Source organism: Callorhinus ursinus, unplaced genomic scaffold (genome assembly GCF_003265705.2).
Source record: "Callorhinus ursinus isolate GAN/ISIS: 27379988/994484 unplaced genomic scaffold, GSC_fseal_2.0 scaffold8, whole genome shotgun sequence".
NCBI lineage: Eukaryota > Metazoa > Chordata > Mammalia > Carnivora > Otariidae > Callorhinus > Callorhinus ursinus.
The window spans coordinates 62,669,208-62,694,771 of NW_027397070.1; the positions used below are offsets into that span (position 1 = coordinate 62,669,208).

At 38.9% G+C, this 25,564-nt stretch overlaps 1 protein-coding gene and 1 non-coding gene across 4 annotated transcripts in view; both read right to left on the minus strand.

The window, feature by feature from the left end:
* Window positions 1-25,531, minus strand: part of BTBD7 (BTB domain containing 7) — an 80,254-nt gene extending 54,723 nt beyond the window's left edge. Inside the window, exon 1 of one of the 3 annotated variants that reach the window (XM_073895809.1) lies at window positions 25,320-25,531. The gene's annotated coding sequence lies outside the window, so the exon portion shown is untranslated. Of the gene's footprint in view, window positions 1-16,219; window positions 16,962-25,319 lie in introns of those variants that run through there. The other 2 variants (XM_025869431.2, XM_025869430.2) reach the window with 2 other exon arrangements.
* LOC112822915 (U6 spliceosomal RNA) lies at window positions 21,666-21,772 on the minus strand. Its single transcript, XR_003207883.1, has one exon. It is a non-coding gene; the product is annotated as a U6 spliceosomal RNA (small nuclear RNA).
* Window positions 25,532-25,564: the final 33 nt, after the last annotated feature.

Consider the following 25,564-nt stretch of genomic DNA (forward strand, 5'->3'; position numbering starts at 1 on the left):
TTTAAGAGAAAACACTATTTTTTTTTTAAAGATTTTATTTATTTATTTGACAGAGAGAGACACAGCAAGAAAGGGAACACAAGCAGGGGGAGTGGGAGAGGGATAAGCAGGCTTCCCGTGGAGCACGGAGCCGGATGCGATACGGGGCTCAATCCCAGGACCCTGGGATCATGCCCCTAGCCGAAGGCAGACGCTTAACGACTGAGCCACCGAGGTGCCCCGAGAAAACACAATTTAAAATCTATTATTGGAATTGTTACAAAACCAACCAGGAGGTAATCTAGCCTCATAATGAAGGATGAAGTGTTTTAACAAATAATAAACACACACACCCCAAATCACAAAAAATACGCTAGAAAACAGAACTGTGTCAAGATTCTTGGAATTTATTTTCATCTCTGTTACTGACACAGCATAACCTTAGGAATTCAAGTTTAAGAAAATCACTGTTAACATCCATGCTTCCTTCAATCTTTTTCCATTAAATATATGAGAATTTAAGCATAAAATCATCTACCCTTAATGTTCAAGACTGGGAAACCTTCTACAAACTGGATAATATGCCAAGTGACAGTTACTTCAAATCACACACTCACACAAGCCAATTTTTAGTTGAAATTCACCTACCTACCAAGGAAAACACAGCATGTTAGACTTTTTACTCCAGGTGCCTGCTATTGAAGTCAGAAAGGCTATGGGTAGACAGGGATTTGACAGTGCATTCTGTAAGAACCACCCAGCAAGGAACCCAAAGAGTTTAATTTACTATTTTGTAAACATTAAACGGTCAAGAAAATTACTTCCTCCAGCAAAGTTAGTTTTTTTTTTTAAGTTTGGTGCTTAATGTAAGTAAATTCAGTTTTCTATTCTTAAATACTAGAAATGTAGAAAAGGCTGCTTTTTTGGGTAATTTTGAACACTGTCAATTTAAAAAAGATTTTTATCATTGAAGTATAGTTGACATTAAATGTTGCCCATTTTATAAAATGGAAATTAAATCTGCCTGTGTTAATTTCAGTTCAAACTTAAGAAATAGTAACTCTAATAAATCTTAGTTTTCAAATTGAGCTCCTTAAAAGCTTTAAGGTTCTATCAGGTACTTTCAGTGGTTCTTTAGAAAAAACTAGGGTCCTAGAAGCCAAGTTTGTGGCCTCATTTACAGGGCAAATCCTTTTCTCTCACTGAAGATTTGTAGATAAAACACAAAAACAGGGGTGCCTGGGTGGCTCAGTCGTTAAGCATCTGCCTTCAGCTCAGGTCATGATTCCAGTGTCCTGGGATCGAGCACCGCATCGAGCCCACATCGGGCTCCCTGCTCGGCGGGAAGACTGCTTCTCCCTCCTCCACTCCCCCTGCTTGTATTCTCTCTTTCCCTGTCTCTCTCTCTTTCTCTGTCAAATAAATAACTAAAATCTTAAAAACAAAACAAAACACAAAAACAGCACAGAGAATTCTTTTTCAAATTTGAAACATATTAAGAAGAATGCAGATAAAAATGAAAGTCTTTACCAAAATGAGAGACAAAAAGATTAAAAAGATGAGCTTTGAATCTGGAAGTAATGGATGGTAAACAGTGCTGGTAAAGTGTCCCCCTTATGGTAGGTCTCTTCTCATTTCCTTCTTTACTCATTCCTGAAGTTACATATTGCTTCATTTGTTTTGTTTGCTTTTAATTTTTTTTTTTTTTGAAAGAGAGTGTGTGCAGGCAAGCAGGGGGAAGGAGAGAATCTCCAACAGACTCCCTGCTGAGCATGGAGCCCAACGTGGGGCTTGATCCCATTACCGTGAGATCATGACCTGAGCCAAAATCAAGAGAACACTTAACTGAATGAGCCAACCAGGTGCCCCCGTTTGCTTTTAAATTTTTAAAACCTGCAGAGCAAACTCACTAACAGCACAAAGTATACTGCTGAAACAAAACAAGAATGGTGCCATGTTTCCAGATGAAGAAAAATCAGGGTCCACAGTAGTGGACAGAGTTCCTACTCTGTCACATTGTACGAAGTGTGCACATACACATAGGAGAATCATTTTCATCTGAAAATTCTGCAGGATTGGTAGGGACACTGTTACCCTGGTCTATCTGAAATTTAAACCTTGTCAAAAAATGCCTTTTTTTCTTTTTCCTTTCTTCTTTTTTTCAAAAAGCTCAACTTTATGGTGAGCATAATTAGATATTCTAAAGCAAACATACAAAGGTACAAAACATCATCAGCCCCACTGGAGACACAAGACCACCTAGCAAGCACTAGGGAAGTCACAGGCTGAGATAAAGATGCTTGGCCAACTGCCATTGTAATTAGCACCACAGGGAGAGCTGGGGTCTCACCCTGGAGAGGTGACTTGAAATAAAATGTCTTTGGGACTTAGGGACAGAGTCTCTTCCTGGTAGCTCCTATTCAAAGGGAATCCCCTTCAAGATGAACTAATTTGGGTGACATTCGTATTTTCTACTGGAGCTCTAATACTAAAATAAACATAGGTCTTGGAAAGACTTAGTGGGAGAGATTTTTCAGGATCAGATATAACTCTTAAGTCCACCCTGTGTCCCCTGTTTCAAATCCTGGGGTAATCCTGACTGTGCAGTTATAGTACTAAAACCCTATTTCTCAAAATTCTCAGGGAACACTTTTATTTATTAAGTAACCAAAACCCTATGCCATATGGAACACAGTATTATGTTATTTAGTTCTTAATCTAACCCACTGCCTTTAGATGCTGGAAATGAGAATAAGTCACAGTTAAAACTCTCAGGGATGTTTTCATTCTAGGCAAGCTCCGTCTGTCTCCTACATAAAACAGGATGAAATCCAATTTTTGGATGTTATGGCAGGAAAAGAAAGGAAAAGAGAGGGCCCACAGGATGCAAATGGCCCTAGAAAGTGGATTTTTTTCTAGAATCATCATTCTGGGGGAGCTCCCTCTGTTAATAGTCTATATGACCAATCTCAATCAAATGATCTAACTGGCTTAAAACAAGCTTCAGTGATTGCAGCGACCCAACTGAAGGGGAAAAATGATACTGAAGGTAACAGAATTAACAATCCCATGAGAATATTTTTAGAAAAAAAATCAAACCTCTCTGCCTTCCAAAAAACCCTAGACTAGCATTTCCAAAGAGTTTTCCCAAAGTTTGGAAAATGCAGGATGAAACAAAAACTGATAGGTCTCTTTACATATAGAATGTTTTGGCATCTTTAAAGTGCTAAGGTGCATTATGAACCTCCAGGAGGAAGTATTCAGCATGATCTAAGGGAGCCCCTTTGCCCCACAGAGCATTAAAGGAATGTGCTTGTATGATACACTTTGGAAAACCTTGACCTTTGCCATAAAAACACTTTTTACTGCTTTACGCAGTAGAGAACAATGGGCATCAAGTGACCTGGGATAGAGTACATCCGTCACTAATGTACCACTTACATGGGGTAAGTCACATTTAACTTCTATGAATCTCTGAAACTGAGATGTATGGTCTCAGCATCTGTAAAATAAAAAAGTTGATATAGGGTACCTACAATTCATTGAAGTTGTATGACTTATTGGTTTGGAAAATGAGGACGGGGAAGGGAGTTATTTCTATATTAAATCTTAGTGTACAGAGGGGAAAAAGGCAATTGGATTTTGGGTTTTAAACACATGTTTTCTTCTTAGTCTGATTATTAGCTATGGTTATAGAAGGACAGGAATGTGGGGGCATATGTGAATATGAAAAACAATTCATGATGAAAGAGAAATGCAAAACTTCACTCCTGTCAAATCTAAGGTGACCAGATAATGTACCATCACACCAGAATGCTTGAGCGTGAAAAGGGGTACAAACCAGATGGGATGCCAGAACATATACAGCCTGGGTCTAGTGGGGCCAAGTGGGATGAACAGCCACCCCTAGAGCCAAATCTCACACTTCCAGAGTTAGAAATAAGACATTTAAAAAGAAAACAAACAAAAACCAAAAATTTCCTAAAACTTAAGTTAGAATACTAAGACTTATGTAGACCTCATTCCCCAAGCATATTTTATCTAACATAACAACTCACATTTATTGAGGTTTTACTATGTTCCAGACTCTGTTCTCAGAACTTCGCATGTAATAACCCATATAATCCCCCCAGTAACTTTTTACTAATGAGGCTTAGAGGTTAATAACTTGCCCAAGATTAAGTGAAAGAACCAGGATTACTTTGTAAATCTTCAATTCTATCCCTGGATACATTTTAAGAAAAACAAAACAAAAGGGGCGCCTGGGTGGCTCAGTCGTCAAGCGTCTGCCTTTGGCTAGTCCTGGGATCATGACCTGAGCCGAAGGCAGACGCTCAACCATCTGAGCCACCCAGGCGCCCTAAATAAATAAAATCTTAAAAAAAACAAAACAAAAGGTAACTGTGGACAGTTAAGTCAGAAGCAGAATCAGCAGTAGACCCTTGCTGTTTGAAGATCTCTTCAAAAAGGTGAGACCAGGTTCAGAAAGCCACCAACTAGGCTTATACGTGTCCTCTGGGGCCATCTAACACAGAGGCAGATGACCTCCACAAAACCCACCCGTTCCAATGACAAAGAACAACAATGTTTATAGCAGCAGCTTATTAAAGAAAGGCAAAATTATGTTCCACTGAACATATTTATTAAGGCAGAGAAGCCAGAGTGATGGAGCTAGAAAGGGCCTTCAATTTTCTTTTGGTCAACCTTGTTTTTGAAATTATAACCTCATGGAATGGGAGAAAATATTTGCATATCATACACTGATAAGAGATTAATATCCAGAATACACAGAGAATTCCTACAACTCAACAACCAAAAAAAACAAACCGATTGAAAAAACGGGAAAAGGTCTTACATAGACATTTCTCCAAAGAAGATATATAGATCGCCAAATAAGCACATGAAAACACATCACCAATCATCAGGGAAATGCAAATCAAAACCACAATGAGATACCACCTCACTCCTATTAGGATGGCAATTATCAATAAAACAGAAAATAAGTGTTGGATAAGTGTTGGATAATAAGGATGCAGAAATTGGAACTTTTGTGTACACTTGTGGTGGGAATATAAAATGGAAAAGGCCACTGTGAAAAACAGTATGGAAGTTCCTAAAAAAATTAAAATCAGATTTATCACATGATACAGCAGTTTCACTTCTGGCTATACACCCAAAAGAACTAAAAGCAGGGTTTCAAGACATGTACACTGATGTTCAGAGTAGCATTATTCCCAGTAGCTAAAATGTGGAAGCAACCCAAAAGTCCATCAACAAATGGATGAATAAGCAAAATGTGGTATATACATATGATGGAATATTATTCAGCAGATGAATAAGCAAAGTGTGGTATGTTACTATGGGATATTATTCAGCCTTAAATTAAAAAGGAAGGAAATTCTGATATACGCTTCAACACAGAAGAACCTTGAAGTCATTATGCTAAGTGAAATAAGTCAGTTAAAGAAGACAGATATTGTATGATTCCCTTTATATGAGGTACTCAGGGTAGTCAAAATCAGAGAGACATAAGTAGAATGATAGTTGTCAGGGGCTGGGAGGAGGGAGAGTATGGGGAGTCAGTGTTTAATGGGTCTAGAGTTTCAGCTGGGGAAGATGAAAGAGTTCTGAAGACAGATGGTACAATACAAATATATGTGATACCACTGAACGTACAGTTAAAAATGGTCAGGATGGTAAATTTTATATGTATATGTATTATACATTTTACATATTCTACCACAATTAAAAAAAATTACAAGCATTGCCATCAAAAAATTACTGTCATCAAAAAACATCTATTTTTGAAGCTTTATGGCTAAGGTTCAGAACTGACTTATCTAAAGAAATTTCTTTTCCAGGTTAAAGTAAAATAGATTAGTTATTATTTTATTTCTCTTCAAACATCAGAGAATTCATTTGAAAAAAATTAAGACAGGCAAAATCTTTCCATTTCAGGAATGTCTCGTATCAACCATTAATAAAATATATACAAATATTTCAATGTCAAATGAAATAAACAGTATTTCATAAAATTATATTTGCCAGAAATAATGTAGTACACTTTAATTTTATATTTAGAAAAAATATTATTTGCACTCTTTTAATTTACACATTTCTGATTTTAAATTGTATCATGAAAAATTCTAAAAATATACAAAAGGTAAATAGTATACTGAGCCCTCAAGCCTGTATCACTCAGATCCCAGAATTATCAAAATTGTTTTGGCTTATATTTATTTTTTTTTAAAAGATTTTATTTATTTATTTGACAGAGAGGGACACAGCGAGAGAGGTAACACAAGCAGGGGAAGTGGGAGAGGGAGAAGCAGGCTTCCCCCAGAGCAGGGAGCCTGATGCGGGGCTTGATCCCAGGACCCAGAACCCAGGGATCATGACCTGAGCCAAAGGCAGACACTTAATGACTGAGCCACCCAGGCGCCCCTGGCTTATATTGAAATGCTTAAATTTGATGTGTAAGGCTTATGGGTAGAATTTAAATGTTTGTTAAAAGCTTCTTATAGAAATAAAAATCTGAAGAGATATATGTACATTATGATTATAATTATCCCAACTATTGACTACTATCAGCCAGCCAGTCTTTTTTTTTTTAAGATTTATGTATTTGACAGAGAGAGACACAGCGAGAGAGAGAGAGCACAAGCAGGGGGAGTGGGAGAGGGAGAAGCAGGCTTCCCACCGAGCAGGGAGCCCAATGTGGGGCTCGATCCCAAAGCATAGATCCCAGGCAGTCTTAAGCAGTGTACATGAATTAATCCTTCAAATTTCTCAATCATGTGAGCTGTAGGTCTAATTATTATTTCCACTTTGCACAGGAAAAACTGGGAGGTTAGCAAAATGAGGCATGGAAAGCTTAGTTACTTACCCAATGTCACAGAGCTAGTAAGTTGCAGAACCAGGCTTGGCATTCAGGCTCTTTTATCTATGAATGATGTTATCTTTGCAAATTTTTTTCCCCTAAATGTTTGGAGGAAAAATTTCCAGAGCAGACAAATAGAGTTCCATTCCAGAAATGGGAAGTGAGTACACACCTGACAGTGTTACTTTTGGCGCTTAAAAGGCTCTCTCATATAAAGCAAAAAATGACTTAACTGAAAGGGTAGCTTATGAAATCAGAGCAAAAGTGCCTTTCTGAGTATTTATAGCTAGACTGCGTGTTCCTTGATGGCAGGACGACACTTGTTTATGCTTGATCAACCATGCATCCAACCCATCCAATTCTGAGCACCTGCTGTGTTCAAGGTACTTTGATAGGCCCTGGGAATACAGCAGCGATTACACACTGAATAGGAGGATTTCTCATGAAATTAAAAGAAAGGCTACTGTTCTGGCTTCCTAGTTTAGAGCCAGACCTTTAAGAATTAATAGGAGTGCATCAAGTAAAAAAGGAAAGATCATTCAAGGTAGGAAAAAAGGGATGAATAAAGGGGAAAAACTCCAGTCCCAGTCAGTGTCCACTCCCAGTTCTCACAGCCCCGTACCTCTATAATCTGCTAATACTGCAGCGTAATTACATTTCCACCGAACTGTACGCTTCCCAAGGGTATGCACTCAAGATGCTTTATCTTTTTTACCATCCACCACAGATCACAAAGTAGACACAACATTTGAGTAATAAATGTTAACTATTATCATGAACATTGATAAATAATGTATCTAAGGCCTAAGAAGTACATATGTTTAAGTGTGTAGGTAGGGGTTGGATCAAAAAGCCTCAAATTCCACACTGAAGTGTTGAGCCTTTATTCAGAACACAATGGGGGAACTACTGGAACAAAGCATAGAATAGTAGGAGGGAAGCACACTTAACATTTGCTTTAAAAGATTACTAGATGGTCTGAAGGCAGAAGATACTCGATGCAGGAAGACTTATTGGAGCATTTTTGCTATAGTCCTGAAAGTGTTAATAAGGATCTGACTTTCCTAATCCCTAAAATGAGGACGCTATCACCTACTTCACATTAAGAATTAAATAAGATAATATGGGCTGACAGTGGAAAGCAGAAGTAGCCCATCACAAGGGTTTTCATGAGAAGCCTCGTCTTGCACCAGGTCCGACCTGGCCTGAATGAGATACATCTTAGAGATGCTGAGGTATTCTGAAATACTCAGTTTCTAGATATTTAAAGCTGAGGCCAATTCCTGGCAAGAGGTGGGTAAAGGACCCATGTGGCAGCACAGTGAAGATGTGAATAAGCAACTTACTCTGCATCCTTTACCTCAGAGCTCCTATTCAAAATGCTTCATCCAGACCTAAAAACCTCAGAATAGGAGGCTCCTAAATGGAAAAATGGGAATACAGGGCTGAAAAGGTTTGGAAGCCTGACTCCCAGTTCCTGGGCTTTTGCTTATCCCACTTGTCTGGACCTCTGGCAGTACTAACTGACACCTAGTGGGGCAGCCTGGGCCAGGATAGTGACATCCACAGCAACCACAGAAGGAGATGTGTGGGCCCAGGCATCCCTGACACCCAAGGCTTTGCTGCCTTCTCCTAGCAGCTATATCCCCCAAACTGAGGTAGCTCTTAAAGGAGTAAGAAAAATTTTCTCCAACAGCTAGGAAAAAGGGCCTGTAAGCCAAGGGTGGAAATGATTATGAGGCCCTCCACGAAAGATTACAGAACTGCCCAATCAACCGTCTTATAAGATAATGGTGCCATTGGAACTTTTGTGTTCATGACAGGAAGACTAGTTTTGAGCCAAGCACACAATATTTGAGTGAATAAATAAAATCGCTGTTCTAATCGGGGACAACTGTTTTTACTGTTAGCTTAGTGGTGTATAAAAAAGTAGCTCTGAATGATTCAGAGAAGGAAATGAGAAATCCGAGTCTAGATTTGAGTTTATAAAGGATTTGCAGAGAAACAGAGCTGAAACCAGACAATATATTCGAAGCAACTGAATTTAAAGAAAAAACACAGAATTTCTCATAATCTCCATTCAAAGCCAAAAACTCACATTTTTTGAAAACCAACTTATGAAAATGTTAAACAAAAAAAATACAAGGATGTATTTCTTGTTCATGAGTTTCTGTGGGCTCCAGTGGTAGTGTTGGGAGATACGAAAACATGCTGAGTGAGCCTGAGAGTAAGCCTGCACATGGGAGCAGAATATAAAACAAAACAGAAATATGAGTACACTCATAGGTATCCTCATCAAAGGCAGTCTTCTTAAGGACATCAAATTCCAAACTACCGGATCATCAAGGAAATAGTCATGTGAACAGTCCCACGAATTATTCAAGTTGTCATAAATGGGAAGATAATAATAGTTTAGAAGTTATCAATAATTCTGTACTAAAATTTTATTTTTCCTCAAATGGCTCAAACTAAGACAGTCCAAGTAAATATGGGAGAAAACCCCATTACTTTAAATTTTCAGTGAAAAGGGGTAGCAAGCTATCTATAATGGGGCATTAATATTAGGGCCACTCCATTCTGAAACTTACAGAATCTTTGTTGGCATGACAAACGAAGAGTGTTCCTCCTAAATTTCTTCTGAAGTCCATTGTTAGAAAGAATCTTGTATACCAGAGGTGCTAGTAAAAGAAGTGGGTTTGGGGCACCTTGGGTGGCTCAGTTGGTTAAGCGACAGCCTTCGGCTCAGGTCATGATCCCGGAGTCCTAGGATCGAGTCCCACAGGTGGGGAGCCTGCTTCTCCCTCTGACTCTCTCCCCTCATGCTGTTTCTCCCTTGCTCGATCTCTAATAAATAAATAAAATCTTAAAAAAAAAAAGAAGTGGGTTTGATGATGAACAAGTTTTGAGAAATGTCAGCTAGGAAGGACTCTAGGAGAGACACCAACAAGGCCTCTTAGGTAAAACAAGAAGTAGAAAATTAGACAAAACTCAGCCTCATAATGATTAGTAGAGACCTTTCTTAGAACTATGATAAAAATTTTTCCTATCTCCTTCCTCAACCCCACTGCTCATCCTGTGCTACCCACCTACTGTAGCAGAAACACAAGAAGAGGATACCGCAGTCCAGATATACAAGACTGAAAAAGGTATTCTAGGTCCTGTTTATGCAATGTAAGTCTGCATGTTAAAACACTATTTTGCATTTGTTTAGGATATCTATAACAAAAAATTAAGATAAACCCTATGAAGTCCTTATCATAGAACACAGCACAAAATTGGTGAGGGGATGATGGAAAGGAAGAAAGGAATGATGATGACGTCTCTATCTTGCATGACTGGGTGGTTAGCAATGCTGTGAACCAAGAGGAAACACAGGACATGCAATCTGTGGGTGGACTGGGAATAATAAGGATAATGGGTTTGAGGTTCCAGAGAGACATACCAAGAAAGAAGTATTATAAACAGTGCATACGTAAAGGAAGAAGTCTAAAAACAAGAGTTTCCTAATACTGATATTTTCAGCTCTAGAGGTAACACTCAAATATGTAGTACAATATGGCATTCTCTTGATATTTCATTTATTTTTTTTTTAAAGATTTATTTCAGAGAGAGAGTGTGGGAGAGAGGAGGAAAGGGAGAGAGAGAATCTTAAGCAGACTCCCCGCTGAATGCAGAGCCCAACGCAGGGCTCGATCTCACAACCCTGAGATCATGACCCAAGCAGAAATCAAGAGTTGGATGCTTAACTCACTGAGCCACCCAGATGCCCCATAATTTATTTACTTCTCAGGATATGATTTATAAATGTCCTATCGATGTTTGCAAAGATAGAGTCTAAGAAGTGACACTGTTCTTTTTTTTTTTTTAAAGCTCTACACCCAACATGGGGCTTCAGCTCATAACCCTAAGAGCAAGAGTCACATACTCTACCAACTGAGTCAGCCAGGTGCCCTGACACTGTTCATTTTTTGAAGCCTAAAGCCATTTCTGGCATAACTGCATTACTGCATAGTGCCTGGTCAAACAAGAGTGATATTGAAGCTCTCCTCCAGTCCTTAACATGTCTGAGTCCATGTGTTCTCCTAACAGTACCTAACTCTCATATGTGCTATCAATAAGATATACTAGATATTAAAGCATTTATTAACTACAATTTTTAGACATCACTTCTTGAAACAGATTCTCTTTATCAGTTGTTTCATTTCTGCCTTCTCTGAACAAAGATAATTTCCTTTGGGTTCACCGAGCCAAGAAAATTATACCTTAGAGGAAGAGGCTATGTCTTCCATGTGGTAATCATTATTGGAGTGAATGTCTTGTCAGCAGTAATATTTTGCCAGCATCTTTCACCCCACAAATGAATAGATGTATGATATTTTCTAGAATCATTAACAGAATATACAAATAAATTTCCCTAACATTTTTTCCATCTTAAGTTTTCCCTTACTTTTCTTTCTAAAGAGATTATCTTAAACCAATCCATTTCTTTATATGGGTACTAGGTACTGGTTGAGATATACAGGTCTTCATTTGACTCCTGAGTCATTTCCTTAAAAAGCATTTCCTGCCCCTACCTCGGGGCCTGCTATTCCCTATGCCTGAAACACTTTTCCCACAAAGTCCTTACATGGCTCACTCTCTCATTTTATTCAGATCTTTTTTCAAGTGCCATGCCCTGAAAGAGAAAGCCTCATCCTCTAAAAAAATAACATGCCTTGGGGCGCCTGGGTGGCTCAGTCATTGAGCATCTGCTTTTGGCTCAGGTCGTGATCCCAGGGCCCTGGGATTGAGCCCCACATCGGGTTCCCTGCTTGGCGGGAACCCTGCTTCTCCCTCTCCCACTCCCCCTGCTTGTGTTCCCTCTCTCACTGTCTGTCAAATAAATAAATAAAATCTTAAAAAAAAAAAAACCAACATGCCATTTTATCCCATCATTCTCTATCCCCTTTCTTCAGTTTATTTTTCTCCACAGCACTTTTCAGCATTTGAAATTATATACCTGTTTCTTATTAACGGTCTCACAATACAACGTAAGCTCCAGGAGAGCCAGAACTTCATGTATTCAACATTAAATCCTCAGCACATAAAACAGTGCCTGACAAATATGAGGTACTGAGTTGAAAATTACTGAATGAAATCAGTTTTTTAAAAATAACATTACAGGGCACCTGGGTGGCTCAGTTGGTTAAGCGTCTGCCTCCCATTCAGGTCATGATCCCGGGGTCTTGGGGTCGAGCTCTGCATCGTTGTCGGGCTCCCTGCTCAGCAGGAAGTCTGCTTCTCACTCTGCCCCTCACCCCGCTTTCATGCTCTCTCTCTCAAATAAATAAAATCTTTAAAAAAATAAATAAAAATAAATGTTACATAAGAAAAGACTTGTTTTTAATTATTCTTTAAGCTTTTCAAACCAAAAACTGTTTCTCAGGATCCACTGGATATAGTCTAAGCCTCATAGAAGAGTGTGTTTTAAAAACTGCACTAGTAAAAAAAAAAATAAAAAAAAAATAAAAAAATAAATAAAAACTGCACTAGTATTTGGGAGGGAAAAAAAATTTTCCTAAAAAAAAAAAAAGACGCCTGAATTACAGTATACATACAGCCTTCAATATGAGACTCTGTTGAGATGTTTCAAAATACACAAACAATAAAGCAATTATTTTTAAAAAAATGCACTGATTCCTGAAAAATTAAACACTGAATTATCATATGATCCAGCAATTTCACTTCTGGCTATTAAAAAAATGAAAATGGACTCGAACAGCTACTTGTATTCCCATCTTCATAGCAACATTATTCACAATAGCCAAAAGGTGGAAGCAAACTAAGTGTCCATTAGACAGATAAATGGATGAACAAAATGGTACATAACATATAATTCAGCCTTTAAAAGGAAGGCAATTCTGATACAACAACGTGAATGTACTTAAAGCCAAACAACTGCACACTTAAAGCTGGTTAAAACAGTAAATGTTATTACATATACATATATATATATATGCATATATACATATTTTAATGTTACATATATTTTTTAACCACAATTTTTTTAAAAGATTTTATTTATTTATTTGAGATAGAGAGCACAAGCAGGGGGAGAGGGAAAAGCAGACTCCCCGATGAACACAGAGCCCGATGTGGGGCTCGATCTCGGGACCCTGGGATCATGACCTGAGCTGAAGGCAGACGCCTAACCAACTGAGCCACCCAGGCGCCCCTTTTAACCACAACTAAAAAAAGGTAAGTGGGAAAAATCTCCATTAAAACAGACAGAAAAGCAATGTCTTTCCTTTCTTTGTGTTCTTTTAATGACTACAGTGGGAGTATCTTATAAGAGGACCATATAGTTTACAAAGTGCTTTTCACACAGTAATTCATTTTATTCTCATATCAAGTCTTCAACGTAGACAGGACAGGCTTCGTTCTCTGATCCCTGAATGAGGCAGGGAAGGCAGAAAGGTGAAGCGACTTACCCAAAGTAAAATATACTGTAAAATGGCAGAGCCAAAACTGGATCCTAGGCATTCTGATCTGTAATCTACTGTTCTGTCTCAACAAGAAAGTATCTCAAGTCTTCAGTCCTACACCAACCTTTCCAAAGAGAACAGCCATGTCTTCCTTAAACTCTATGTTCTTGTTACTCAAGTCTTAAATTGCTAAAGTTTCTATTTCATTACTCAATTAAGATTAAATAACAGATCTTAAATTTATCTCCAGTGTTCTGCATTGTTGGTGAACAATAACAAGTATCAACCACCCCTAGTGACTATACTTCTATTTTCTTCTCTATTTTCCTTCCTATTACTTGCTTTTTTCCTCCTTTGCAGAAGATACTTTTGCAATTTCTGTAATAAAGAAAAACCCTGGAATTATGTCCTCAGCAGAAGGCAGATGCTTAACTGACTGAGCCACCCAGATGCCCCCCAACCATCTCTTTAAAGAAGCTCTAATTTCTTTCAGAGGGAAATGGTATTGAGAAACCACAATCTGGGTGCTATGGGAGCTAAGTGCCTTTTTAGTACACAGAGATAGGTAATTTTATACACACAAAGCTATATAAGCATGTACACAGATACAAACAAATACATGAGTTTATACTGATGCTTCCAACTTATTTCAGATTTGTAGGGTTTTTACTTAATCTCATTGATCCTTCAGCTGTTTCTCCTTTCCTACATGCCAAAACCCTATTCTCAATGCTGCCTACATAATTATTCATTTATTTTATCTCACAGTATACACGCAACAGCTGAGAGTTAAAATGTCAGTACTCTCTACCATCAACAATATGATAAAGAAAATCAGTTTACGTTTTTTTTTGCAATTTTTTTCTACCCTTAGGATATTACCCAACCCAAGATATCTTACAAATTACCATGTATGTCAGTCACTTGACTCTGTGTATCACTACCTGGAAGAACACTTGCTAAGTTTTATGTTACTTTTGATTTTTAGGCATTGCATTTTTAACTTAATTGTGACATAATTCTGTAAAATATTTAGATGGGTTTAAAGTCAAAACCACAAAATAAGATATATTCAAAGACTAGATGCTCTCCCTGTCTACTCTAAGTTCACCCCTCCCTGCCCCATAGGTATCTTCCCTACCCGCACACCCCCAAATGTAAGAGTTCCGGCTCAGACTTGAAACCACTCTAAAACAGGTCCTTGGCAACCTCCAAATTATTCTTGATGACCCTGATATCCTTCTGGCCATAATCTTGGGACCAGATGGGCATATAAAAAGTTACCTTTACCAATACTGCTATATAATACCCCAAATTCCCTCTTTTTTGGCTATTAGCCAAAGGCTCCCTAATAGAAGCAATAATGAAATTAGCTAGTAACTTCCTTCTACTATCTCTCTACTCCAGCATCTAATTTTAAGTAATATATGTTTAATTACAGTTAAACCTATGAGGCAATTAGTGAGTTTATTCTACTTTTTATATATTCTCCCCACATTTTTTATAATTAAACTTTATCTACAGAATTAAACTATTGAGTGTTACACACTATACTGTCTTTCAATCTTAGTTCCACATTAAAAAATATATTTAATGTCCATTACCAGTTTAAAAGTGTTCTTCAGAATACAGGTCCACAATCCCTTATCAAGTAGAAACCTCTGGAGCTAGATATGTTCTAAAATGCAGACTTTTTCCCTCCTCTTTCTTTCTTCTCCAAGAAAGTAATATGGTATGTGGATTATTTACCGTAATTATGTAAATCCTCCCAGTTAGGTTTAGCATAGCACCCCATAATCTAACAAATTAACATTTTGCAGTAAAGTATATTAAATATTTAAACTAAGCTATGATAGGGGCCCTGGGTGGCTCAGTCGTTAAGCGACTGCCTTCGGCTCGGGTCATGATCCCAGAGTCCTGGGATCGAGCCCCACATCGGGCTCCCTGCTCGCCCAGAAGCCTGCTTCTCCCTCTCCCACTCCCCCTGCTTGTGTTCCTGCTCTCTCTGTCAAATAAATAAATAACATCTTAAAAAAAAATAAAAATAAACTAAGCTATGATAGTTTAGATACCAAATGAATCCAGGTCATATCAGTGTTTGCCATCAAATGAGTCTCCCTAAAAAATGGTTTTCAGAACTTTTGGAAATTCAAACTATAAATAAAAGTGTGGACCTATAGCTAGTAGCTCAAGATCACGTAATAAAAACAGTATTTCCCCTACCCAACCACCACCAAAAAAGTCAAGTCAGAAAACATTTTTATGTATATTAAATGAAGATATCTTTTTTGGTATGGCTCACATATATATTAAATTTCAGGTGTACAACACAGTGAGTTGACAATTCTGTACATTACCCAATGTTCACCATGATAAGTGTAGTTACCATGAAGATATCTTTTAAAATGGCATTTTTCTATAAAATTCCATGGTATTACTGCAAATAGAGATTACTTGTTAGAATTTTGCTTAGGAGAATCTTATTAAGCCCATGTGGGCTTTTTCTAATATAACCTATTGTAATTCAAAACAGCTGTCAGGCCCCTGCTGATACTTTTATTTCCTATTAAAAATGCATTCTTAAAGGAATATAAAAGTACATCACATTCCACTAATCGACGCAACATTCTTTTAAGTGTAACCATTAGAATTTTTAAACTAGAAACTGAGGGAAAGAATGCAAAGAAATGAGATGAGCCTGGTTCTTAGAACTTTGGTTCTACTACAGAGAGTCATAGCTTAACTTTAGGGTGGGAGGTATCTGTGTTTTTGATAATAAAATGAAACTATATATTCTCAGTTTCATAACTAGTTTCTAGTTATGAAATACTTATTAAATAAAATGCCTACTTTATAAATGTATATCTCACATGGTATGAAATTTGTTATCTCTTACCTGTTTAAATGATTTAAAAAAGATAATCTCTGAGGAGTCATGAACAACCTAGGAATAGTCGCTATGGAAGTCTCATAGATCATCATTCTAAATAGGTTAAGAAAATCTAAACCAGTAAAAGAATCATTAAAAGAGATATTCAATTATTAAAAATAATTTTTAAGCATAGCTAGAGTCATCTCCCCTTAACCATGGGTTCACCCTCCGCAGTGTGTATTGTCAGAAGGTAAACAGCTTAATGCGTCACAATGCCTATGGTCACTCACCTCACTTCATCTCATCACACAGGCATTTATTTTATCATCTCACATCATCACAAGAAGGGTTAGCACAGTACAGTAAGATATTTTGAGAGGGAGGGATCACATTCACCTAACTTTTATTACATTATATTGTTAAAACTGTTCTATTATTATTGTTGTTGATCACTTCTTGGCCTTTTGGCCAAGAAGTATTGTTGTTCATCTCTTAGTGTGCCTAATTTATAAATTAAACTTCATCCCAGGTATGTAAATATATAGGAAAAAACTTAGTATATATGGGGTTCAGTACTATCTGCACTTTCAGACATCCACTAAGGGTCTGGGAACATATCCCCTGTGGACAAGGTGGAGGGGGGTGCCTATTGTAACTACAAATTACTATGGTGAAGTTAATTTATTTGACTCAAGCCAATAAATGGTGACGTATACTGAGACAGGAATTTTAACTCTCCTTGCCCATCCTTCCTTTTCTGTCAGACTTTATTGTTGAAGCATGTGACAGAACTATGACTTTGTAATTAAGGCAATAATGAGATTTCTCTGTTATAAGCTATTACTAACACTTGCTACAATTCATCTAGTTCTGCCACAAAGCTTTTTTTGCTTACCAGAAAATTCTCATGTATAGTCTCAAGCAAGCAAGAAATATTTTGGGAAAGTCTGAAGACAAGAATAATTAGGTCTTATGAAGCACATTATGCAATTTTTCTCTAAAGAACACTTCACAAATAAATCCAAGATAAAACAGACCTGAATATACTTTCAAAATATAGGTAAAAAATACACATACTATACTTGAAGTTCTGGAATTCAAGTCTCTTAAAGAAGGAAGGAAGGAAATTGCACAGTAACAACACAATTCATTATTGCTCCTTCCAGGACTCCAACATTAGTAAGACTTTCATAAAATTTAAGGGACTGTGGCCAGAGGAGGCTGTCAAACTTTTTATCTAAGTGACCATTTTTAGAAAATAATTAAGGACAAGCAAAGAACACTTTGTATTATCTAGTCTAACTGAATTCTCCATTTCCCTTTAGTTAAAAGACAGTAACATACCTCATGTTTATTTAAAAGTTGTTTACAAAACCCTTTTTCATGTTATTATTTCAAACTAACAACTCATTGCTGAGTATCTATAATGCAGCAGACACTGTGCTCCATCCTGCAGGCTTTGGCTCAAAGTACACGGAGTTATGTGGAGGAGTCAGACATACAAGCAAGTGGGGGATTACAGTAGAGTGCAACAGGGCTGGAAGAGTGGGCCAAAGCACTAAGGGAGTGAGTGTATGACTACTGGTAAAGGTCATATTTGAACTGGGTTTCAAGACCCAAACATGACTGTATCGAATGAGGAGACTTTTGATGCAAATAACTCCAAAGAAATGGCTTCAACAATAAGGAATTTATCTGTCAGGTGGAGAAATCCCATGGAAGAGAAAGCCCCAGGCCCCAGTACAGTATGTCTAAAATGATGTTATCACGGACGTACATTCATTCTCTCTGATCTTCCATCTTCCAGGCATGCTTCATCATCCCTTGTGGTCACAAGACAGCTGCAAGTGGCAACTGGGGTCATCCATTCTCTTGTTTATATATAATAAGGGAAAAAGTCCTCTCCCCCAGAAATAGAATGTGTCCTTCCCTTCAAACTGACTGGGACAAATAACAGTTTACAGGGAAATGTCTTGAACTGACTAGCTTGGAGTAATCAAAATCTACCCCTGGAGTTGGTGATGAATCATCTCAGAGTCTCCTGGATAACAAAGAAAAAGAACTCCAAGCACTGGGATAAACACATGAAAAACAGAAGCACAGGAAACAAGAAACAGCTTGGTATGGCTGGAGTGATGGGAAATCTAAGGTTGGACACGGTCTACAAACTCTCGTGAGCTTGGACTTTATCCTATAAGTAATGAGAAGTTAACACAGGTTTTTTAAGTAGGAAGATAACATGCCTGAATTTATTTATTTTTTTTTAAGAAACAAATGTGGTAGCAATATAGAGAATAGAGAAGGAACGGAAGAGTGGAGAACAAATGGCAGAGACGTTGGTAGGCTGTTCAATAAACAGTTCACTGGTAAGAAGTGGTGACAGGAAGGGAAAGAATTGAATAGCAAACAGGAGATGGTAAAGCTGCTTTGTAAAACATTGTATATTTCTGTGTAACACACACACACACACACACACACACACACACACACACACACACACACACGGAAAATTAAGCCCCAGACAGGTTAAATGGTTTGCTTAAAATCACAAATCTATAAGCAGTAGTCAGAATCTGAACAGAGGTTTTATTCTCAGTCCAATGTTCTACCTAAAAACTCCAACAATGCTCAAAAAACTTTTTTTTTTTTTTTAAAGATTTTATTTATTTATTTGACAGAGAGAGACACAGCGAGAGAGGGAACACAAGCAGGGGGAGTGGGAGAGGGAGAGGCAGGCTTCCTGCCGAGCAGGGAGCCCGATGCGGGGCTCGATCCCAGGACCCTGGGATCATGACCTGAGCCGAAGGCAGACGCTTAATGACTGAGCCACCCAGGCGCCCACAAAAAACTTTTTTGAATTCTGTGATGTAAAGGATGCTCTAGTGATTCCTATTTATTCCAACCTTAACATAATGTTCACTACATGGATTCACTATCAATTTACTTAGCAGTACATTATACATTTTTGAAGTTTCTATGTTATTTGATAGTGAGGATGTTGTGAAAACTCAATTTGTAATGTCAAATTTACAGACTGTCAAAGGATTCTAAAAACCACTGCAGTTTGCATTAAAAGAATTTTGAACTTGTTTTGCAAATAAACTAGGTACTGAATATTTGAAATGCATTATAAATCTGGAGCCAACAGGCACCTGAAAAGTTTCTTCTAAGTTATGCCTCCCTTTGAAATTTTGGATTCTGATAACCAACTTCCACTATCATCAATTTGAAAGATGTTGCCTCACTTTTAAAGACACTTGTTTTAGAAAAAGTCACTTACCTGTTTGTTTTTACAGCGGTGAAGTCTGATTTTGTTTGGTTACCAATGTACCGAGACTGGATTAACAGGGAAGATGGTTTAAAATAAAAATAAATGTTTTCCATTAAAAAATTATAAGCAAAAATACAGTTTTTAGCTTATTGGCTTAAATCTTAAGTCTGCTTCTGAATTCAATGAATAACTATAGGGAGCATCTGTGTGCCTGGCACTATGTTAGATGCTGGGAATACAGCTGTGAACAAAATCATACTATAGTCATTCAGGCATATATTTGTATGATTATTTGATTAGTGTCAGTCTTCCCTACTGAATTAACTATAGTACTATTTTTCTTCAGCCAAAACATAACTGCAAATGTACACAGATGATGCCTAAAACATCAACTGGGCATTAACGTGTTATTTTGCTGATGACAGCAGAATTTTCTCTGTCACCAGGCTAGAGACACTCTCAGCACCCATAACTGAGTTTTTTTCTCTTTCATTAAAACATACCTGCTAAAACACTCAGCTAATCAGGAATATAAGAACACTATTTCAATACAATAAAGGAAAACCCACAGCTATCATCATACTGAATGGTCACAGATTGAAAGTTTTTCCTCGAAGATCAGGAGAAGACAAGGATGTATATTTTCACTTGTATTCAATATAGTTATGGAAGTCCTAGCCAGAACAATTAGGCAGGGAAAAGAAATAAAAGGCACTTCTTACTGGAAGGAAGAAGTAAAATTATTTTTGTTCAAAGACATTATCTTACGTGTAGAAAATTCTAGATTACACACATACACACACACACACATACATCTGTTAGAATAAATGCTTTCAGTAAAGCTGCAGGATAAAAAGTTAACACACAAAAATGAGCTGTGTACATTAACAATGCATAATCCAAAAAGGAAATTAAGAGATCAATCCTATTTGTGATAGTATCAAAAAAATAAAATACTTAGGAATAAACTTAACCAAGTAGATGAAAGATTTTTACACTGAAAACCACAAAATGTTGTGGGAAGAAATTAAAGATACAAATAAATTGAAAGATATCTGGTGTTTATGGACTGTGAGACCTAATATGTCAATACACTCCAATCTATAAATTCAATGCAATCCCTATTAAAAAAATCCCAATGGTTTTTTTTTTTTTTTTTTTTTTTTTGCAAAAATTGAAAATTCCACCCTGGAATTCATTTGGAATCTCAAAGGACCACAAACAGCCAAAACAATCTTGAATTAGAACAACGTTGGAGGTCTCACACTTCCAGATTTCAAAAATTACTATAAAGCTACAGTAATCAAAACAATGTGATACTGGCATAAAGACAGACTCACAGACCAATAGAATAGAGAGTTCAGAAATAAACCCTTGCATGGTATAATCAAGTCATTTTCAGTAAGGATGCCAAAACCATTCAATGGAAAAACACAGTTTTTCAACAAATGGTGCTGGGAAAACTGGATATCTGCATGCAAGGACCTAAACGTAAGAGTTTTTTAGGGAGAAAGCTTCGTAACTTTGGATTCGGCAATGATTTCTTGGATGTAACACCAAAACATAAGCAACAACAACAAAAAAACTATGTAAGTTGGACTTCACCAAAATGAATCAAAGGCCACTCAACAGAGTGAAAAGGTATGCATGGAATGGCAGATATATTGCAAATCCTCTATCTGATCAGGGATTGATATCCAGAATATATAAAGAATTCCTACAACTCAACAAAAAAGCAAACAACTAGATTAAAAAATGGTAAAAGAACTTAATAGCAGGGCGTCTGGGTGGCTCAGCTGGTTAAGCGTCTGCCTCTGGTTCAGTTCATGAACCCAGGGTCCTGGGATCCAGCCCTGCATGGCCCTGCATTGGGCTCCCTGCTTGGTAGGGAGCCTGCTTCTCCCTCTCTCTCTGCCGCTCCCCCTGCTTGTGCTCTCTCACTCTGTCAAATAAATAAATAAATCTTCAAAAAAAAGAAAAGAACTTTATAAGGTATTCCTTTTTTTTTTTGAAAGTAGAAAATTTAGTAATACTATTACAATATGGCATGAGACATCAAATAATTAATGGTTACTGAGTATTTGAAGAATCTGGAAAATATGGTGCCCTCAGTCACCAGTAATCAGATCCCTGAAGTGTTTGTTTAATCATTTCATGTATTTGTGCAAGTACTGTGCACAATGAAGTGACCAAGACACACAACAGTCCAAATGCTTCATGAATTTGCATGTCTTCCTTGCGCAGGAGCCATGCTAATCTTCTCTGTATCATTCCAATTTTAGTATATGTGCTGCTGAAACAAGCACAATAGATATTTCTCCAAAGAAGATATACAAAAGGCTGGTACACACAAGAAGAGATTAAACATTAGGGAAATACAAATCAAAACTAAAATGGGGGCACCTGGCTGGTTCCGACGGTGGAGCATGTGACTCGTGGTCGTAGTTGTGAGTTTGAGCCCCATGTTGAGTGTAGCAATTACTTAAAAAAATTAAGTTAAAAAAAAAACTACAATGATAAACTACTTTACACCCATTTGAATAGCTATTACCAAAATAACAGAAAACAACACGTGTTGGTGAGAATGTGGAGAAATTGGAGCCTCTGTGCATTGCTGGTGGGAATGTAAAATTTGGGGGGTATATACCCCAAAGAAATGAAAGCACAGACTCAAACAGACATTTGTACACTCATATTCATAGCAACATTATTCATAACAGCCAAAAGGTGGACGCAAACCAAGTATCCACTGACAGACAAATGAACAAAAATGGATGTACATACCTACAATGAAATAGCATTCAGCCTTAAGAATGAAGGAAATTCTGACAGATGCTACAACATGAATGAACCTTAAAAACATCATGCCAGTCACAAAAGGATAAAGACTGTATGATTCCACTTACATGAGGTACCTAGAATAGTCAAATTTATACAAACAAAAAGTAGGTAATGGTTGCCAGGGGGCTGGGGGTAAGGGAAATGGAGAGTTAGTGTTTAATAGGTATAGAGTTTCAGGAGGGAGAAATGAAGAGTTCTGGGGATGGGAGGTGGTGATGGTTGCACAACAATGTGTATGTATTTAATGCCACAGAACTATACACTTAAAACTGGTTAAAATGTCAAATTTTATGTTTATGTACATTTTACCACAATAAAAACAAAAACAACACCTGCCATGCATCCTTCCTACGGACTCTATCCTAGCCTAGGTTCTCATCTCTTCCTATTTAGGTAACTGCAACAGCTACTGTCATCGCTGGTTCGTTCCATTCTCTCCTCATTCGAACTCAAACCTGTAGATCACCGACAGGTTCATCTTGCTGGTTTATCACACTAATATTTGGCTTCCAATCTTACAAAGGCTCCCCATATCTTGCCCAAGAAGATGAAAATCCAAATCTCCTCGTGGCCCTGGGTGGCTCAGTCGTTAAGTGTCTGCCTTGGGCTCAGGTCATGATCCCAGAGTCCTGCGATGGAGCCCCACATCAGGCTCCCTGCTCAGCAGGAAGCATGCTTCTCCCTCTCCCACTCCCCCTGCTTGTGTTTCCTCTCTTGCTGTGTCTCTTTCTGTCAAATAAATAAATAAAATCTTAAAAAAAAATCCAAATCTCCTCAATCTAGTACTCAAACCCTTCCAGACAGATATCCTTCCAACTGTGTTTTTTTTTCCTTTTAGTTTCCCAAATCCAGCTGCCAGCTCATCCTAGTTTCCCTCCATTCCCCTCCCCCAAATCTAACCTCCACATCATATTCTGTCGCTTTTCCCTCACAGAGTAACTGCTCCAGTATCTCTGTAAATCTAAACCCTCATAGGCTAGCTCAAGTCCCAAGTGTTCCAGGAAGTTCTTTAGACTCCTGAGGCCTCGCTCATCTCCCTCTAACCAGAACACCTACAGCATTCTTTGTATTAATAGAATGTACTAGATTGTCTCCTAGACTCATAAGGGTACATCTTATCTTTCCTGAGGGCAAAGTCTATATATTACACTTTTTTTTCCTCCTCTCACAACTAATAACGCAAAACACAAAGCAGATTTTCAATAATCATCAGGGTAACTGAACACAAGGTACAACTTTGATATGTGCGTTTCACTGACTAGAACATGATCAGAATCATTTGACATTATTGCATTTCTGAAGGTTAATCTGTGACACACAACAAAGAAAACTGCTGTAATTCAATAAGAAAATACATGGAAACTAGGCAGTATAACCTAGCAAACATGGGTGTTTTAAATCTTAAAATCAGAGTCTGATACAAAACTTGTTTAAATGCTGGTATTGGGGCACAGAACAGAATAGTTAGGCTTTGTGGGACCGAATATTGACTTACGTATGGGTTTTACTGAATGCATGCAAGAATGAGCCATGCCTATAACTGGGTGAAAATATAGTTATAGGCCTATGAAAACTCAAAATGAAATGTCAGTTTTATTAAATTTAGGTTAGGGAAAACAATCTCATCAGTTACTTGTGGTAACTGAGGGTAGCTGTCAGAATCAGAGTGAGGCGCTTTCTCATTTCTGCTTTCAACTTTACCGCACAAAGACCTAGGGATGGGCAACCAGTATTGGTGGTGAAGAATGCAATCAGTGAGGAATAACAGGCTCAGAAGTGTAGTGAGAAGAGCTCTCTAAATGGGGGCGTAGGGAGGCCCAGATCCTAGTTTTGGCCCAATCCCCAGCCAGTTGTAGGACCCACAGCAAGTCATTCATCTCCCTGGGCCTAGTTTCTCAGCTTTAAAACAAGTCATACCAGATCTCTAAAGGTTTTCTGACTCCAAAATTCCAGGACAAGTTTAATCACAGCTTCTATTAACATGTATGATTCTTGCTATTTCAAATCTTTCTTCCACATTTCCGGAAGAAAGTAATGTATTTCAACAATCTAAAAGAAACAGATGCCATTCAGAGACAAAAGATTCTGTTAGTTGAAAAAAACTAAGTAATTCTGTAAAAATGCCTATTTTCTCATGACAATAAGATGTTTTGGCAGAAGGAACATTACTCTGGTAAAGATAACCAAGACTGCTTCTGTAAATTAGGCCTAATCCGGTATTATCTGTATTATCTGTGCTGGTATGCGAAGGGGTGCTATTGTAGTTCAAAGCAGAAACAACACTCCCCAGAGCTTCTCCAAAAAGACGGTGAGAAAGTTCTCATCCTCGGGGTAAGGCTAGTAAACAGCTGTGCAAATGATAAGGCACTGAAAATTCACGCTTTTAGCCATTCAAATACTCCAAGCACAGACTCCTTTATCAAACACCAGGTATTGTCTTCCTCCCAACCTGTCAAAACGCAATTCCAGTTTGATCCCGGAACAGTAACTTACCCGGACGATCTAACTTCTCTCCCCTCCCCGGGCGCAGCCGTCCGCAGGCCTGTTCCCTCCCCTATTCCTGCCGGCCGCTCTCACGCCCACCCCGGGGCGGTCGCAGCACCGCAGCCGGGTAAATACGCGTCCGAGTCTCGGGAGCGGTTTCCCGGCGTCCTGGGAGCGGCGGGTCCCGCCCCTTGAATCCCGGAGCCGGCCAGGCCGCCTTCGCGGCCACCTCGGGCTGCTCTCCCCGCCCCGAGCGCCACACCTCGCGCCTCTGCCCCCGGGACGACGGCGCACAGCCCAGTCTGCCCCTGGGAGCGCACGGGCACCGGTCAGTCCGCCGCCGCCGCCGCCTCAGCCTGAGACCGACGACTGCCCTCTCCCTGCCGGCGGCCTGGCGCCCCCCGCGGCGGCCCAGCCCAAGCCCGGCGCCCCCACCTCCTCGGCACAGCCGCTTCCTTGCCGGGACGCCCCGCGCCGCGCCGGGCACAGCCTCGGCTCCCAGCCTCAGAGACACCGAGGGACACTCACCCCGGAGGTTCCTCCCGCCGCTGCTGCTGCTGCCGCCGCTGGGACCGCGGCCATCGCTCCCGCCGCCGCCACCAGCACCGCCGTCCGCACCGGCGCCAGCACCCCCGGCCATCCTCCTCCTGCCGCCGCCGCCGCCGCCGCCCTCTCCGCTCCTGTCAGTGGTTCAGGCTCCAGGGCTGCTCCAGGTTCCCCTCGCCGCCATTTTGACTCCTAGAGGGAGCAGGAGGGGCTCGGCTCGGCGCGGC